This window comes from Arvicola amphibius, chromosome 12 (assembly GCF_903992535.2).
Source record: "Arvicola amphibius chromosome 12, mArvAmp1.2, whole genome shotgun sequence".
Classification (NCBI taxonomy): Eukaryota; Metazoa; Chordata; class Mammalia; order Rodentia; family Cricetidae; genus Arvicola; species Arvicola amphibius.
In genome coordinates this window covers 38,546,512-38,564,992 of record NC_052058.2, presented here as the reverse complement: position 1 = coordinate 38,564,992, position 18,481 = coordinate 38,546,512, and the positions used below count along the sequence as shown (strand labels likewise).

Here is an 18,481-nt window from a genome sequence, read left to right as displayed (position 1 = left end):
TTTATCTCAGTCTAAGTCACAATAGCCATACTGATGAAGAAAGTTGCTGCTTTAGTCAATTGATACTGCTGGAGATAGCCTGTTAACCAGGAAAGTGGCAAAAAGGCCTCCTCTAAATATGTAGAATCTGAGAAAGTTTCCTGTAAGCCTGGAAAGTACCTTCATGACATGTATATGGAATTGAGTGTAACTAGAGCCAGTGACTTGGCGGGCAGCAGGGTGAATGAATAGCAGATGGGGATGGCAGCTGCAACTCGCTCAAGGGATGGGTTATAGCTGCAGGTGTGAACTGATCCTTTAAGATAAAAATGCTTGGGAAGCTTTCCTAGAGGGGGCATTGATGTGGGAAGAAAATAGATGATATGGTGGTTGGAGTCAAAGCAATGAAATGAGTGGCCATCATGGGGTAGTTTTGCTAAAAGACACTTTTCACATGGACTAGAATCATGGCAGAAGAGTACATGTGGACATTCTGCTTTGACATATACAGCTAAAGGTGATATTCACAGAAAAGGTTCCTATGGAGTAGGCAGGTACAAGGGTACAAGGCACTGGGAAGAACAAAATTTGACTAGAAGGTGTTCTGTGTGTTGAACTTGTTCATACTGTTACTCATAGAAGGAGAGCAATGACAGACAAGATTTACAGCTGGAATTTGTATTCTTGGTTTGAGATCTGTCTATTCTGCGGCTCTTTTAGAGTTATGGTGAGATATGTGACCCTCCAAAACTGAAATCATTTGAAGAGCCCCTAGCTTACATTTTTCATCCATTTCACATATGACATTTTTATTGATATTAATATAATTACATCAGTTTCCCTTGCCTCCCTCCAAACTCTCCTATATAGCTTTCCTTGCTCTCTTTAAAATTCATGGCTTCTTTGTTCAATAATTGCTGTTACATGAATATATGTAATACACACAGACAAACACACACACACACACACACACACACACACACATATATATATATATATATATATATATAGAGAGAGAGAGAGAGAGAGAGAGACAGAGAGAGAGAGAGAGAGAGAGAGTGTTTAGATTTCCTGCCTGATTTTATCTCCTGAGCCATTGACCAAAACAGTTTTATTCATTATCCAATAAAAACAACACATATAAAGAAGGACATTTCACACCATCTCCCCTTTTAAGTCTAAACAAAAAGGAAAGTTTTAACTTTAACAGATTAAAATTAATTATAGCAAAATAGGTATCAACAATATTCAGTCTATTTCTATCTGGCAAAATTAAAAATAATAGTCTGTGTGCCTACTTCAGTTTGAGATGGTTATAAACAAGGATATATATATATATATATATATATATATATAGAGAGAGAGAGAGAGAGAGAGAAGGCAATCAGGGAGACACCATATAGCTGCCAAAGGAGAAGGATGCAAGACCCAGTAGGTCACAGCCTTGTGGCAATACACAGATTAATAGAAATGGGTTAATTTAAGATATAAGAGCTAGCTAGGACTATGCCTGTGACATTTGTCAAAGAGTATTGTAATTAATATAGCTTCTGTTTGATTATTTGGGTTGGGGCAGCTGGGAAACAAATAATCAGTCTTTATTTATACTTGGCAATAACTAGCAGTTCTCTAATTGAACTTAAGGCCTCTCTAAACCATACCTAGTACTGGAAACCTAGCAAACTTCCCTTGGCAGGTGAAGTAATGGATATTAAAGGAAAATCTACAACCTGCAATTTACTAAACCATCATAACCCCAAGAACATTCTAAGTATTTGTCTTTATAACCATGCATAAGTACACTTTAAATTAATTCTTTAAATGTTGATAATGCATGCTTTAGAATGCAGAAGCTGCCTTTAATTTGATGGAGCTTAGATATTTGAGGTACTCTTTATTAGCATACTAAACAGTGATCAAACAAGATCATGTTTCTTCCTTATTCGTGAATGACAAAAATTCTGTATCTTAGGAAACAACCTCCAAATTACTTGTTTATGAATATACAGCGTTACTTTTAGGTATGTGATCTGTGTCAGTTTTACATGTCTTGTTTCTGTGACACAATACTGGGAAAATGCAAATTCAAATAAGTGGTTAATTTTGGCTCACAGTTTCAGGAAGTATAGTTTCTTCCTGCAGCGAAGGTGTACAGGAGATACAGTTCCTCCCTGCAGCGAAGGTGTACAGGAGATACAGTTCCTCCCTGCAGTGCAGGTGTGCAGGAGATATAGTTCCTCCCTGCAGGGCAGGTGTGCAGAATATATAGTTTCCTCCCTGCAGTGAAGGTGTGCTATCTAGGGCAGGAGTCAGCTTGTTGCATTGCATGCCCCCCCATAGTAATCAGAATAGTGAATACTGAATGCTTGTAATTAGCTCACTGACTCATTTTTATTCAGAGAATGACTTTAGCCCATGGAATGGTACTACCCATATTTAGGTTGGGTCTTCACACCTTAGTTAACATAATCTAGAAAATTCCTCATTGACATGCACAGAGTTTTGGGTCCATGGTAATCCCAAGGCCATGCAAAGGTGACAGTAATTATTAACCATTACCTTTCCCTTAGCAATGAATGACACACTGACACACCTATCTGTCTCTACTAGCAAGGAACATCTTTCTTAGATATTATCACTTGGTACCACCATAGATTCTAAGATGTGGCTGCACTTGGTTTCTCGGCCACCCAGACCCAAATAATCACACAAAACTATATTAATTACTACACTGTTTGGCCTATTATATCAGACTTCTTATTAACTCTTACATCTTAAATTAAGCAATTTCTGTGTATCACCACAAGGCTGTGGTCTACCAGTAAGGCATGTTCTTCTCCTTCAGTAGCAACGTGTCTCCTTGGCTCCACCTACTCTCTCTCTATATCTCTTCCAGCCTGGCTATATTCTGCCCTGCCATAGACCAAAGCAACTTTATTCATTAACCAATAAGAGCAACACATATACAGAAGCACATTTCACATCAATGATTATTACAATGACTGTTTCATTTGAACCTTGGCATGGTCAGTATCTTCTTGTTGTTGTTGTTGTAAAGTTTACAGATATTTCCATGAGCCAGTCAAGCAAGTTTGTGAATTAGTGTCCCACTGCAGCTACAAAACCAGCCACCCCCACTTCTGTGGCTAGTCATCTTACAGAACTGATTGAGGCAATAGAAAGTCTGAGTTCTCATTCTGATTTTGCTAGAAACAGATTGGCTGGCTTTATTCAAGTACCTTTTCCCTTTCTAAAGACTGGTGTTTTCTTGCTCCATTTGAGCTCTTGATCCAGGGTACCATCTCATAGGACATACACTAGATTTTTGCAGAAATGCTTATTGCTTATTGATCCATATTTGGCTGAAACCAGTGAGCGTTTCTTGGCATGTGAGCTACTACACTGCAAGGAAGACTGTCCTGTTGGCAGTGCCTTGAGGACTGCTGGAGAAGTAATGGAAGAAGAAGTTAGTTGTAGCTCTGAAAAGCCAACATAGTTTCTTCTCCGTAATTACAAATTATGTCCTAGATAGCAATAATATTTTAACACAAGCTAGTTAATGTGCGGTTCCCCTCTGCATGCTGTGAATTTGTTTTATTATCATTGGTTAATAAAGAAACTGCTTTGGCTTGTGGCAGGATAGAGGTAGGTAGAGAAAACTCAACTGAATGCTGGTACGAAAGAAGATACTCTGTAGACCAGGCTGGCCTTGAACTCACAGAGACTCATTTGCTTCTGCCTCTTGAGTGCTGAGATTAACATGCATGCTACCACCAATCAGCTCTGCTTGTTAATGAAATGCTGTATGTCTGCTCTCACATTGTTCATTGCTCTCAAGTTGGGTCTCTTTCCCTTTACTTTGAAATACATATTGAATGAGTGACCTTTGTACCATTGTGCACTATGAATCGCTTATTCTGATATATCTAAAGATTTCTGAACTCTTAGCTAGTGGAGTGAATGAATTATTTATCTTTCCCCCTATGGGGCCTTTTCAATTAACATATTTAAGGTCAAAGTATACACTGGTATCCTGAAGGGGGACATTTGGTGGTGGTGGCAAATGATAATCTGTGAATGATTGACTGCCCCCTACTTCATAATCTATGCTTGCTCTGCTGCCACTAGACAGCAAGTAAAATACTGGTTCTCCTCTTCTCCAACTTTAGTTTCCAACAGTCATCAAAGGCAAACCTCCCAAAGCTGGAAGATGTTCATAGTAAGAAAAAAAAAATCCAGGTTACTTTAATGGTGATAACAATATGGTCCTTGAAGATTAGATTCTTGAGCACTTAGCAGTGTTCAATAAAGACATACCTCAGGAAATCAAGTCACTATTAATTTATAAAGAAAAGAGAGGCATAAGAGATAATCTAGTGAAAACCATAAGGCACTCTGCTTTGGGTGGTTTTAAAACTTCACTTAAAGCTAAGAATTCTTGTTCTCTGAAATGGAAATAGCAATGCCATCGCAGCTGTTTGGGAAGATGGAGCTGCAGCTCTGACTGGACATGAATACCACAGATGCTACTTCCCTGCACAAGGGAGCTGCTGAGAAGAGCTACTGTGGCAAGATTTTAAACTTGCCTAGTTTTTAAACTTAGGACTTGTTCTGCAAACTTCTCCTTAAAATAAAACCAAGTCAGGCAGTGGAGTTTATCCTTGGAATGTATCAAAATTTGTGTCAGCAGATATTATTTCCAGAAAAACATACTTTAATTGTTACCAATATTATGATAGTCACTTCTTCCCCATCAATTTGGCGCATGCCAAATGCTTCCTTTAGTTTTGAATCTTATTACCATGTCTTTATCAGCAAGGCATTAGGAGGTATTTTGGCATTTGGTCAAATCGTTGCTAATCATGTCAATTAGCCACCAGGAGAATTCATTTACTTTTGACCAGGCAGAATGTGACATTTTAAGCTAAAACGCTAGTATAGAGTAAAGCTTGCCATAGTAAAAACCATGGTAGTTCACCCACAGTCACCCGTGTCCCTGACTCCCTCACTTAAGGCACCACCAGTCCCTAGAGGGCTTTCATTTTTAACCAGCTCTTGGCCCATAGATGCTTTCTGACACACAGGAAATGACCCCTCTGCAGACTTTTGTGGCAGGACCTAAGGAATTCCTAGCCCACCCATCTTTACTGTTTCGTTGACGGAGGCAATAATTTGCACTTGTCCAAATTTGTGACACGTAACTTGCTTCTTCAATGAGACTATCAGGAAGACATTTCTTCTTCTGTTGTTTATTCTAAGTATACTTCTTTTTGAAACCGTGTTTTATACCTCCAAATTTTCCTGTTCACCAAAACAAACAAACAAACAAACAAGTAAAACAAAACAAAGAAACCTTCCAATTCTATAAGGAGTGGTGCAGCAGAATTAATCTGAATTACTTTGGGTGCCAAATATCTAAAGAGCCTAAACAAAAACACAAAACAGTGCCTTCCTGAATAAGAATCCTTTTCTTTTAAAAAAGAACCATAACTACCTATTTTAGTATTTCCATTATACTTAGGAAATGTACTCTGAACTATAGTAAAAATGAATGTTAATTACCAAAGATTATAAAGTGAAGGCAAGCAGAAAGAGAAAATGTCCAAAATTATATTTACTAAGAAACAGAATGGTTGCCAATATTTTCAGGTTATGCTTTCCAGAAATATTGTTTGCCTTCCTTCCTTCTATCTTTTTTCCCTCCCTTCCTCCCTCCCTCCCTCCCTCCCTCCCTCCCTCCCTCCCTCCCTCCCTCCCTTTTTCATTTTATTCAGGCTTTGAATGAGGACATAAGGTGACAGGGTCAGAGGGACACATGGTTTTGAACATAGAGTGTTATTTGTACCGATTGCTGTAAAATTGGCTTCATGTTTTCATGCTATGATGGGACTAGGCAAAGAGAATATTTAGCAGTTAATGAAGAAGGAAATGTTTTTGACAAAAGGCCTTAATGCTACAATGCTGAGGTTGAGCTCTTTTGTTAGGCTACGAATGGGGAAGGCCATGTACAAGTAAAGCTGATGGCAGGGATGAGGACATTCTGTGGAAAAAGAACTAAAGATCCCCTGCATCTTAAGAACCATGTGACTAAAGCTAAGGGGTCCTCGAATGATAAGATAGAAGACTGGTAAGAACCAGACCTTCAAAGTCCCTTTTTTTCCTAGCTGTGCTCATTTAACTTGATATATTGTATCTGTCCTCCCCTGGTCAATATTCTAAAGGCAGTTGAATGTGGTGCTAAGAGCCCGGCAATGGAGACAGATAAATCTGGTGTGTAAACTTATGCAAGCTAATTAATGTCTCCAAGGCTTAATTTCCAAATCTTTAAAGTGGAAATGATTGAACTTGCTTCCAGAAGGGACTGTGGGGAGGAAGGTCAGATAATATGTGGGAAGCAATGTAGAAGACGGCACCATCTTTAATCAGTTTTATGGTTGGATTTATTCAAGGTACATTGATGGAGTAACCAAGGGCTTACTTAAGAAAGGTTAATTTAGCAGAGGTTGTAATGGAGCTTCAAAAAAAAAAACAGTGGAAGCTGCACTTCTCTCCCACCCCACCTTTGGAATAATGAGCTGAGGCTTACCATTGACCGGTGCTCTCATGCAGAGCCAAATGCTGTTATAGGCCTAGTGTTTATGACCTTAAAGGAGAGAAGAGGCTGTTTTTACTCTTTCTTACCTAGTCTCACTTAGAAGCTTCTTCCCAGCATTGTAGAGATGGTCAACAAATACACCAAGGCCACTGTGACCCTGAGGCTTTGCTTTTCTAGGACAGACAGCACAATTTCAGCGAATATATTACTTTAAAAGGCGTTTATCTTTTTGTCACTTTTAGGAAAGGAGGTTCAAAATCTGTGATACATGATGATTCCATTAAATGAATAGCACAAATCTCTGGCTTTTGTAACCAGTGGTCTACCCATGTAGACCGTCCATGGTGGCCTGTGTAGGTCTTGGTTTCTAAATGCCACATACTAGCTGCTACATGTATCAAATGTCACCCGTGTGAACAGTTCAGTAGTTATTGACAAATTAATGATAACTTTTTTTTGATTCATGGATTATAAGTGATTCTAACTATTCTTGTTTATATTTTCATAATTGACATGTATTGCTTTTGTAATGAAAACACTCTTAGATATTTAAAATTACATGTTAAATTGTTTTTACACTCATCTTTATACAACTTTACATTCATGCTTAACATTTCCATTCCCACAGATCATGCCCGTGGATTCTGTCAGAAACTTTAATAATAAAATTACTGCAAATAGGGAACCCTCAGAGTGGATGCAGGGGTTGTTCTAAAACATGCAGATTACTTTCTAGAGACTTGAATTTTACTTGAAGGAGGGAAACGGTGCCTCCCTTAAGCAATTTGTATGTTATCTATGATTCAAACGAAGTACGAAAGTAAACGAGGAGCACAAATACCCACACCTGATCTTTATTATTACTCATTATTGTTATATCCTGTGAAGGCCCCAGTTTTGTTCTTAGTGAGGGTCTTTTGGGGAAGTGTCTTACACTGGGGTAATTTATATTTTATTAAAACAGTCTCATCCTTATTAATGGACTATTCCCTTGGAAAATTAGCTAATAAAATTTATGACTTTTTTGTGGCAACAGTGGGATATATGTTGTCCAACTCCTCCATAAAAAGGTCTTTTAATGTCTTAGAATCTTTCAGACCTAGGACTACTTGCTTTTCTATCCTCCACTTCCAAGAGCCTACTGTCTACTAAATGTGCTTGCTATTTAGTGTTGAATGTTAAACATCTCTACTCCATGGCTGCTCCTGGCTTAGGGAGGCCAGGTTCTACAAACTGACAGAAGGGCAGACTTTCTTCTTGGGTATACAAAAGATTAACATAGATGTTGAGCAATTAGAATATTTTAAACATTCTTTATAGTAGTCAACTCACCTTTACATATATCTTAGCTATATAGTTCTACAATAAAACCAAAACATCAAATAGAATGCCTGATTATATTCTGTGTTCAGCTGTGGGGTTGCTATTTCTTTTCCAGCTCCACTTCAATATGCACCTACTTTGCATTATCAAACATAGAATTTTTATTGATCACTATCAATGGTCAGGAGAGTATAACAAGCCGGCTTCTTGCTAGGATCAACTCTTAGGGAACTTGGAGTTATCCAGTGATTCCTGGGAGCTCTTGGGAGTCTCCCCACTGTGAATGCAGCTTCAATCTCTCTGATGGCACACAAAAGACTCATGCTCTTCCTCACAATGTCTCCAAACTCTGGTGAGTCACAAATCAGAGGAGCTTAATGATTCGAAGAAATGAATATTTTTCTGCTCCCAGGACAGGGAGCTCTTGCCTATCCAGCAAGGTGAGCAGTTCCACCCATTAGTATACAGTGAGCCATATGTAAATTACATGTACAAGTTTATTTCAGCAGTTTATCTAACATATATTCATATATATGACTATAAATAAATATGTATTAAAATATAACTTCAACATGTAACTGATGTGTGATTAGAATACTTTATATTTTCTGAATTTTCAGTACCCAGTCTAGCTTTAATATAGATTTGCAGTTTATCTGAATTCAGATTCACCACATGTCAAGTGTTCTCCTGCCTCCTAGCAGCTATGGACAATATAAGTACTTTATTCTAGTTTGTCCCATAGGAGAAATGGTTGTTTCTTTTTTTCCTCAGTAAATACTTAGTAGGCATCTAACATTTTCACCATTTTTTGTTGTTTCATATCTATGGCCATACACTTCGAATTTTGATCAAAAGCAAGAAACCTAATAAGAATTAGTATAAAGGAAGTGACTTTTAAAAGATCTGTATGTCATACAAACAACTGGATATGAATTTTCACACATTATAGGTGGAGCCTTGAGATCATCCATCTTCCAGTTCTGTGCTAGATGGGATATAAGCATTGGCATAGTTGGACTGTAAGTAGCATCACTAAGAGTTGACCTTTACTCTTTAAGTACAACATAGGCTATTGGAGAAAATTAGGGAATTCCAGGTACTTCCGTAAATGTGAGAGTGTGCCATGTAGGTGTCAGGTACATAAAAACTGACCATGAGCAAATACTTAAGTCCAGAGACAGGTCATGCCAGACCTAGGCCTTGGTTTGTGCTTATATTTAGGCACCTCATTTTGTGGCATCTCCAGACTTGCTTGAGCAACTGGTGATACATACCAATGTCTTACCTTTCTGCTGAGTAGTGTCTACTCGTGTTATTCCATGTTCTGGTACATTTTCCAATTCAGTTTTCACAAAATGTCTCAAAGTGGAGACTATGAACATCTTCATTTATTGGATGATAGAATTTGAAATGTAGTACTATTATGAACATGGATGCTGGCCCATAATGTTATTTCCCAGAGGAATGTAAAACTTTGGCACAATTCTGGCCCATCCTAAAACTTATACTTTTAGTTTATACTGCTTCCCTAATTAGATAATATGATGGCTAAAAATATAAATAACCAACCACAGATTGTAAACATATCCTGGTTAATGGAAGAACCTTGATAATATGTTGTCTGATTTTTGCCAGGTTAGATTGAAATTAAATTATTAAGTACACTTAAATCATTTAACTTATTCAAGAACCAATTCAGATCCACTTTACATTAAGAGTTTCCTACTTCACGACCCTCATTTGAAATTCATATCTCTTTCCCCTGATCTCCATAAACAGTTTACACATCTCATGGTGCATAATAACCTCTCTGATTATAGCTAGCTTGTTTTATCTGGCTTTTTATCTCCAACCACTCCCTGTGTCTTCAGAATGAAGTAGCGGCTGCAAGGGTTAGTTCTTTGTGTCCTCTGAATAAGCTGAATGGCTGGATGCATAGGGGAACGATGCATGATAGAAGGAAAGAAAGCACTTTCGCGTACTTGAAAATAAGAGAACCCTCTGTATTAATTAAATTGAGAATAGATTTGGGGTAAACCCCTTTAACTATGGAGGCGGCCATTCACAACTATTTGAGGAGGGAAAATGACACGGAAGACTGAAATGATCATCTGATGGAAGTGGTAACTGTTCTTGCTCTCGGTGCACAGGCTTACCATCCACCACGTGCAGTCTCTTTAGGATTCCACAGAAATTGCTTCATGTATTTTTAGAAAACATCCTTTCCCAGAGCCCCCTTCAAGTTGTCCCTTGGCATGAACAAAACGGAGAGTGCTGGGCATTGTAGAAACCAATTCTTATCAGCTTTGAGGAGGATAATGTGTTTCTGTAACTAATGTTTCAGGAAACCTGGGCATGCTCACTTTCTTCTTCCCTGAATGTGTTTTAGAGAAAAGTCTGTCAAGTGATGGATGCTGAATTCAAATGAACTTGAAAGAAAGCTTTGCACTGGAATATCTGTGACTTTTGCCATCTGGGTACATCTGACTTTACTTTTGCTGTATTTGGAATGCTCCTTGATAGTTCGGTCAAGGTTTACAGTTTCCAGTGGTGGATTTGAAGGACTGTGCCTTTCACCCTCTGCTGCTCACTTCAGTTTTGGTGCTCATATTATTCAGTTGGGCTTTCCTTCTATCATAAGGGCAGAGGAAACACTAATGTAATTTGTTACAGCCTTCCAGGATCCTTATGTCAAGTGCTTTCTAATATATTTTGGGTTACATGCAAAAGACATGTAAGACACCACCCCCATTAATCCTGTTTTCTGGATTTTTCTGCTCGTAAAAGTTTTCCCCAGGCTTTGCCTTAGCAGTGAATGATGATGCATAAAGGTATCCCATCTTAATCGCCACATTCTGTGTAAGAGAGTGTACCTCCTCTCTGATTTTGTTAAGAGTTATTTAAAATGTATATTATTTCAAACTAGGCAAACATGAACTGCTGGGGAAATTATAGCATTTGGTTTTACCAATAATGCATTCTTAGTTTTTCTTAGTGCAAATAGATTCATTGACCTTGTCCATAATTCTGGATTTCTTTTTCTGCATTGACGTGTTACTGGTTATGCGTAGTGAATGCAGTGATTGCATTTCTCCTGTCAAAGAACTTTGGGATGCCTTTGATACTTAGCAACCTACTGCCCTTTGATTTATTTCACCCCACTAACTGTTGTTACATTATTCCTTAGGCACACAAACTTTGCTTTGGTTTAGTTATGCTACAAAGCCATCCTGTTCCAATTGTTGCTTTGAGGGGGCAGTAAATGCAAAACATAACTCATTTTTCATCAAACAGACATCTGTTGAATGACCATTGGGATCATTTAAGGAACTGTCTGGAAAGAACTTAGTGAAACACTTCAACTGAAGAATTCTTTCTAGGAATTATACTGTTCCACAGGGTTGAGGGGAAATATGGAATTGGGTATAGGAAACTTACAGGGGTCAAAGTTTAGTTTTGTGTGTGTGGTTATCCACTCGCCCCAGCAACATTTACTGGAGACACTGTCCTTAGTTTTTAGTATGTTTATCACATTTTTGTTTAGAGTACATTTGGTATGAAAGTTTTATCGATCTACTGTTTAAGATTTCAACAAACAAAAGCAAGATTTGTTTTAAGGGCACAAAGACAGTGCACATCAGATTATGTCTTCTACTGATACGTTAGAGACAGGCTGGGCTCTGCATGGATAAGATGGCTTAAGGGTGGCAGGAAAGTCACACAGTAGAATAGCATACTTGTTATCAAGCCCAGATTCCACGGCAGAGCTGAGTTTGTACATAGGAGTATCTTGTATAAGGGTGAATAGTCAGGCAGACACTATTCAAAAGCTTCTCTTCCCTGTATTCCCTAAATAATGTTGGGGAAGTTTTGCGCCTTGTTTTTTAAAATTATTTATTTGCAATTTTACTTTTTAAGTTCTATTTCTTGTGTTTAATTTTTAAATAATAAGGTCACTGAAACTCATATATGCTGCAGAAAACCTTATGCAATAAATAGGTAAAACATACCTGCAGTCTTTATACTTTATACACAAGGCAGCTTTATTTGATTTCAAGTTTTGTCTTCAGTTGGAATATGGGATATTAGGGAGCCTTTTGCATGTCAAGGTGCAGGAGGCAGAAATCGCGTTCCCCTCTTACCTACATTAACATGCAAGAAGTAAAACTCATGTTAAGTGGAAATGATATATATATATATGTGTGTGTGTGTGTGTGTGTGTGTGTGTGTGTATTCCTTTTGAATGTACATAATGTAACAAGAGCGATAGATTTGAAATTACAATCACTAAACAAACTCAGGATAGCTGTTGTTCCCCTAACTGGAAACTATAGCAGAGAGGACATTGTCTGTGAGTGGTGAGGTCATCAAAGAGGAGGTGTGGAGGCTCTATTCCTTTATTACGCATTTTTAAATTTAGATTTTCTAAAAACACTATCTAAGCACATATATCTATATAGCTCTCGTTACTCAAATTTGCAACCTCCCTCTGCTCATCCTTACCTGAGAGTGAGCTCTCTTAGTGCACTAATGTGTACATCAGGAACTCCTGGCTGAACAGACTGTCTTCTGCATTCTGACTTTCCATGGGCTGGCACTCTGCTTTCGACCTTTTGGGACCATTTGACCTCGTTAAAAGGAATTGAGAGTTCTGGGGAGCCTGCTGACTATTTTATGTGTTGGCTGTGGTTGTGGATTGTGCGACTGTAATGGTGTTAGTGTTCCGGCTTGTGTTGTGAGCTGTCTCCAGTTGTTGCCATACTGCCTGTGTACGGTGCTGCTAGAGAAGCATTTGCAGTTGTTGCAACTGAGAAGCGGAAGAGCCCAGGCAGTTAAGCAGAACATCTTACTCCTCCTATCAGAGATAACAGTTAGCTATAATACCCATGACTTCTCTTGTGCTTGGAGAGTACGAACTCAGAAAAGAAGAGATTCATCAGTAGAACGACCAGTAAACTGCATGCTTAACCTATGAGCATGAGGTTCTTCTAATTCCCAACCAGGGTGAAACATTCTAAGTCCATGTCAAACGCCACTAGGGTCAGCTAAAGCACAGTGGGCATCTGGGTCAGATGAACTGCAAAACCATCTTTGACATGATTAGGATTGCCACAGGTAACGCTGCACATATGGAACAAAGCACTTCTGTTGATGTTTCTTCATGTTCAGAAGTAACATATTCTTGAAGAGATGTTTCCGTGTAGCCCATTTTTCTGCAATAGGGACAGGTAAAAGACTGTGGTTGCTCTGCAGAGAAAGCACCTGAGGACACATAAAAATCTACCCTTGCACTGGGTGGTCATTTCTGTGCCTTGTCTTTGTCTCTCTTTCATAAGAAGATCCAGAAAGAATGTAACCATAGCAAATTAAACACTTATTTCTGGAACCTCAAAACTTTTCAATATAAATCACAGTTGACACCTTCATGTCAGGATGTCATAGTCCTAACACTAGTGACCTGGCTCCTCCTTGGTTTCTGGCTGCAGTGTGTCCCCACGGTTGGCTTCCTGCACTGCCCTGGTTTTGTCGCAAGACTGGCTGTGCAAGGAGAGGGCAGGGCATCTTTGGCATTCTCATGAGAATTTCATAGTATCTATAGAACCTTTGGGCAACACAGACAATTTCAACAGTGTTAATGTTTCCAGTCCTTGATCATGGGAGGTTTTTTTTCACATCTTTGAGTCTCGTGAATTTCTTTTATTAGTGCTTGTAATTTTCACTATAGTGGTCTCTTACTTCCTTGCTAAATTTATTCCTAGATTTTTTTATTCCTTTTGTGATTGTGAGTAGTATCACTTTCATGATTTCTTACTCCGTGTTTGTCATTGATATATAAAAATCATACTCCTTACAAAAGTTACAGTGGATGAAAGACATCTAAGATCAGAAATTAGGAAATTATTAGATGAAATCATATGATAAGCAGTTAAAGTCATCAGTGCAGACAGTGTTTTTCTTTGTTTATGTTTTATAAGATTCCAGAAGAATAAATAGCAAAAGCAAAAATAGAAAGTGATTGTACATAGCAGAAGCAACAGTCAACAAAATGAAAGGATAATTTAGAAGATGGGAGACTTTTCCCAAATAATACATATTCAGAATATATAAGAACCTGACAAATAACACATATTCAGAGTATATAAGAACTAAATAATAGCAATAAAAGCCAGATAATCCATCCACAAATGGGTTGTACTAGATCTGAAAAGACATCCCTCAAAAGAAGATACTCAGCAGGTCAATATATTTAGGAAAAGAAAATGCTTTTTTAATTAGTCTTCTGCAACATCAAAATGCAAATTAAAACCACAAAGAGATATGACCTCACCTCAGTTAGAATATCTGTTACCAAAAACTAAAACGAGAATGATTATATGGTTCGGCTATTCAATATTTGAGTCTTTACTCAGCGGAAATGAGATCTGGATGATAAAGAAGATACCTCTGTTCTGCTGTTTGATGCTGCATTATTCACTATTCACAGAGCTGAGATACTTCACCAGGTCCATTTATGGCTGAATGAGTGAAGAACATGTGCTATATATTGAATAGAATATTATTCACATGTAGACAAATGGCATCCTCTCACTTGCATTGAAATGTATGGAATTGGAAGACACTATGCTAAATTGCAGACAGAAAGGCAAAGTATATTATTTCATATTAATTGTGGATGTTAAAAAGTCTGTCTGAATATAGAATAATGATTACTAAAACTTGGAAAGTGTGGGAGGAAAAGGAAAGAGGCAGTTTGATAATGAGGACTCAAACAGAAGGAATTCAATTTTGTTTTGTGTAGCTTCATGGAGGAACTGTGATTCATCATAATATATTCAATATTTAATGGAAAACTGTAGAGGAACACAAGGCTTCCAAACATAAAATAATGATAGGAGATGGAAATATAACACTTATTTGTTCAGAACATAGTGACTATGGATACTGAAACATCACAGTGTCTTTGCAAATGTGTATAATTGCTAAATATTAACTATATTAGAAAAATTAGTTATTTGGAAATACTAGGGGTTGATTATGACACGTTGTATGTGTATATCAAATTAAGTCTACACCATATATTAGGAATTTAAAGTAGTATTGGTTGGATATTTTCATCAGCATCATCAAATTTAATATTGCTTCAAATGATTTAGAAACAAATTGTGTGAATTTGTGTGTATGCGTGTATTATGGATCAAGCCCACATCTTAAGAGGTATCTGGCTCATTGATTACACAGATTTTGCAAATTATGAACACAACATATGCCTCCAAATTGATGTAAGGTGAGATGTGATGTTGAAGAGATTTAAGATATCCAAACCAAGACCACCAAAGGATTGAGGAGCCAGTCCTCTTAAAGTCCCACTCAATGATTCAGAGATGCCTCCAAAGGATTCTGTTTGAAGGTCAAATGTAAGATCAGAGCAAGGCAAAGATAGCAGTAACTGATGTGGATGATACAGACCAGGAGAGCCGACCTTGATTCTCTTTCCCTCTGGAAAAGTAGTTTTGCTGCTGCAAGGTTTTATTATTTCCTAGTTCCTCTTTCACCTTCACTACACCTCCAAAGACACAAATATATGAAAATTAAATAACAATAAACTAGCATTTGAAGACAGGCCTCCAGGCAGAATGAACAGCAAGCACCAGATGACAATGGGATTATGTTAGAATTCAGAGGAAGTTAATGTTTTATGGCCTCAGGAGTAGATGCATCTTTAGGAAGAGCAATTTGACTTTAGTTTTACAGCATTAGGTAAGGAGTACCCTGGGAAAAGATGGGTTTCATATGACATAGTCTCTTGCTTGCTTCTCTGCTGTCACCTGTTCCTGCCGTAGACTCCGTAGACTCTTCAAGTTACAGCCCATCACCCCTACCACTCGCAAAGGGAAAACTCACTGAGGTTGACTTTGTTCCTGTAGCAACTTCAGCTTTCATTCCTGGCCCTGGTACCCTAGTCTCAGCACACTCAACGTGGGTCTCACCTTCTAGTCTTATTACATGGAACTTTAGATCAGAGCACATCCAGGCTTAATAAAGAACTAAGGCAGAACTACCTACCTTTAAAAAATAGTCTATGACATTATTTTGCTGTAGATTTTTGTTACTTTTCTCCCCCAAATAGCCCTTCCTTCTTTAATTTGGAATTTTTTAATTTGGAATTTTAATTTAATTTGAAATAGCATTCTGCATTTATTCCAAGCCAAGAAAATTAACAACCATTGTATTTTATATATATTTTCAAATTTTAATACATTGTATATGTAATAATAAATATTGGTATATATGAGGTTTCATAAAACAGGATTACTTATCCATAATGTGCTTATTTAATTCATAGTTTACGAGCATTTTTTCTTGTTAAATACATATTCCAATAACAATTATTTAATCTTTAGATGAAGAGAAATTTGTTCTATTCTTATAGTTACACTCATTTCTGTACATGTTTTCCTAACGTCTTATATGTTGATATGTCTATGATGGGCTGTGGCTAAACCATTTTATACAATGACAATGACTTTTAGAGTACTTTCTTCCATAAAGCTTTCTGGGATAATTATACATACATCACTAATCTTTCAATATATGTCCCAAATTCCTGGCTCATGTTGTTACTTGTGTCAGATGGGAATGCTGGGTTACACCAACTCCTAGATTCTTCTGCTGAGTTAGTGCCAACACTTATTACAACAAACAGGCAGACGATAACTAAATGCCTTGCTACTGAGATGAGAGAGAAATGGAATTCCATTACATCATAAGACTAATTTTCACTACTTTAATTTCTAATGAGCTTTATTTTTCTTATGTTTAATTTTTTGTTATTCATTTATTTATATTTTCTTAATTGTGCTTTGTGATCTCTAATTGTCCTGTGTTGTTTTGAATTCTTCTACCTCATTATCTAATTTGAGATAGTTTTCAGTACATATTATAATAGCAACTCCATCTCTTCCATAAATGCCATAAGGCTTTGTTTGGTTCAGGTTCTCCTGCTGTTAGTGTTTTCCCTCTCATAAGATATTTTATTAATTCTCATATGATTTATAACTTGCATTATAATTCTTACAGCATTTTTATATTTAAATATTAATATATCCCAAAGTGTTTTTATGGAGATATAGGAATTAGTGAATAATTTTGATTGTTTACATACATATGATCTGTGGTATTTCCTATTTATTCATTGTTAGTTACTTTATGGTTAGCTATAACTGTTGATTTAATAAAATCTAGAATCCCTTGGGAAGAGAGTCTTAATGTAAGATTATCAGCATGGAGTGGTGAAGTTGGAATTTTCTTTGGGCCGCCATAAGCTCTCAAATGAAGACACTGAGATTTATTATTAATTATGAATGCTCAACCTTACCTTCGGCTTGCCCCACAGGTTCTTTTAACTGAATTTAACCTGTTTCTATTCATCTGCATTTTGCCTCAGGGTGTTTTGCCTTTCTTTCATTCCATGTGTCCTACTTTCCTGCTTCCACTTTGTCTACCTGTCTGGCCCCTGACATGCCTGTCATCTTCTTTTCTTTTTCTTGAAGCCTAAGTTCCTCCTCCTACTTACTCTACCTGTCTGCAAGTCATCCCTATACCTCCCTCCCTTGCTTTTGACTGTTCAGCTTTTTTTCCAGTTTATTTATTTTTTATTAATAATTGCCATCTCCTCCCCTCCTCCTCCCCCTTCCCTCCCCTCCCCTCCACCCACACCCCCACTCCCTCCCTCTTGAGGCCAAACAGCCATCAGGGTTCTCTACACTATGTTGAGTCCAAGGTCCTCCCAACTCCCCCCAGGTCCAGGAAGGTGAGCAACCGAACTGACAAGGCTCACATAGAACCTTCACCTGGCATTGGATGGAGAAAATGACAGAGCCCCACATAGGAGCACCGGACTGAGCTCCCAAGGTCCCAATGAGGAGCAAAAGGAGGGAGATCATGAGCAAGGAAGTCAGGACCGTGAGGGACGCGTTCACCCACTGAGACGGCAGGACAGAACTAATGGGAGACCACCAAGTCCACTTGGAATGGGACTGATGGAACATGCGACCAAATCGGACTCTCTGAGGGTGGCTGATGGTGGAGGCTGACCGAGGAGCCAAGGACAATGGCGATGGGCTTGGTCTCAGCTTTTTATTAGATCAATTAGGTGCCTTAGGCAGGCAAGGTAAAATAGCAACACATCTTTACATAGTTAAACAAATGCAATACATCTTCACATAGTCAAATATTTTGCAGCATAAACAAATGTAGTACATCTTTTTGTAGTTAAACAAATATTCTGCAACATAAATAAATGCAACACTTCTTTACATAGTTAAAAGAATGTAACACATCTTTACAAATAGCCAAACAAATGCTGCATATCTTTGAATAGTTAAACAAATATAACACATCTTTGCATAGTTAAACAGACGGTGATGGTCATGTCTATGGAGGATTATCTTAATTAATTAATTGATGTGGGAAGACTCAGTCTATTGTGTGCGGCTTCATTACCTAGACAAAGGGATCCGAATGGTGTAAGAATGGGGAAAAATTCTAACTTAGCGTGAACAAGAAAGCAAATAGGCATGC

The 18,481-nt window shown here is 37.8% G+C and overlaps 1 pseudogene; it reads right to left on the bottom strand.

The window, feature by feature from the left end:
• Positions 1-12,338: 12,338 nt before the first annotated feature.
• LOC119827651 overlaps positions 12,339-18,481 on the bottom strand; it is a 54,189-nt pseudogene continuing 48,046 nt past the window's right edge.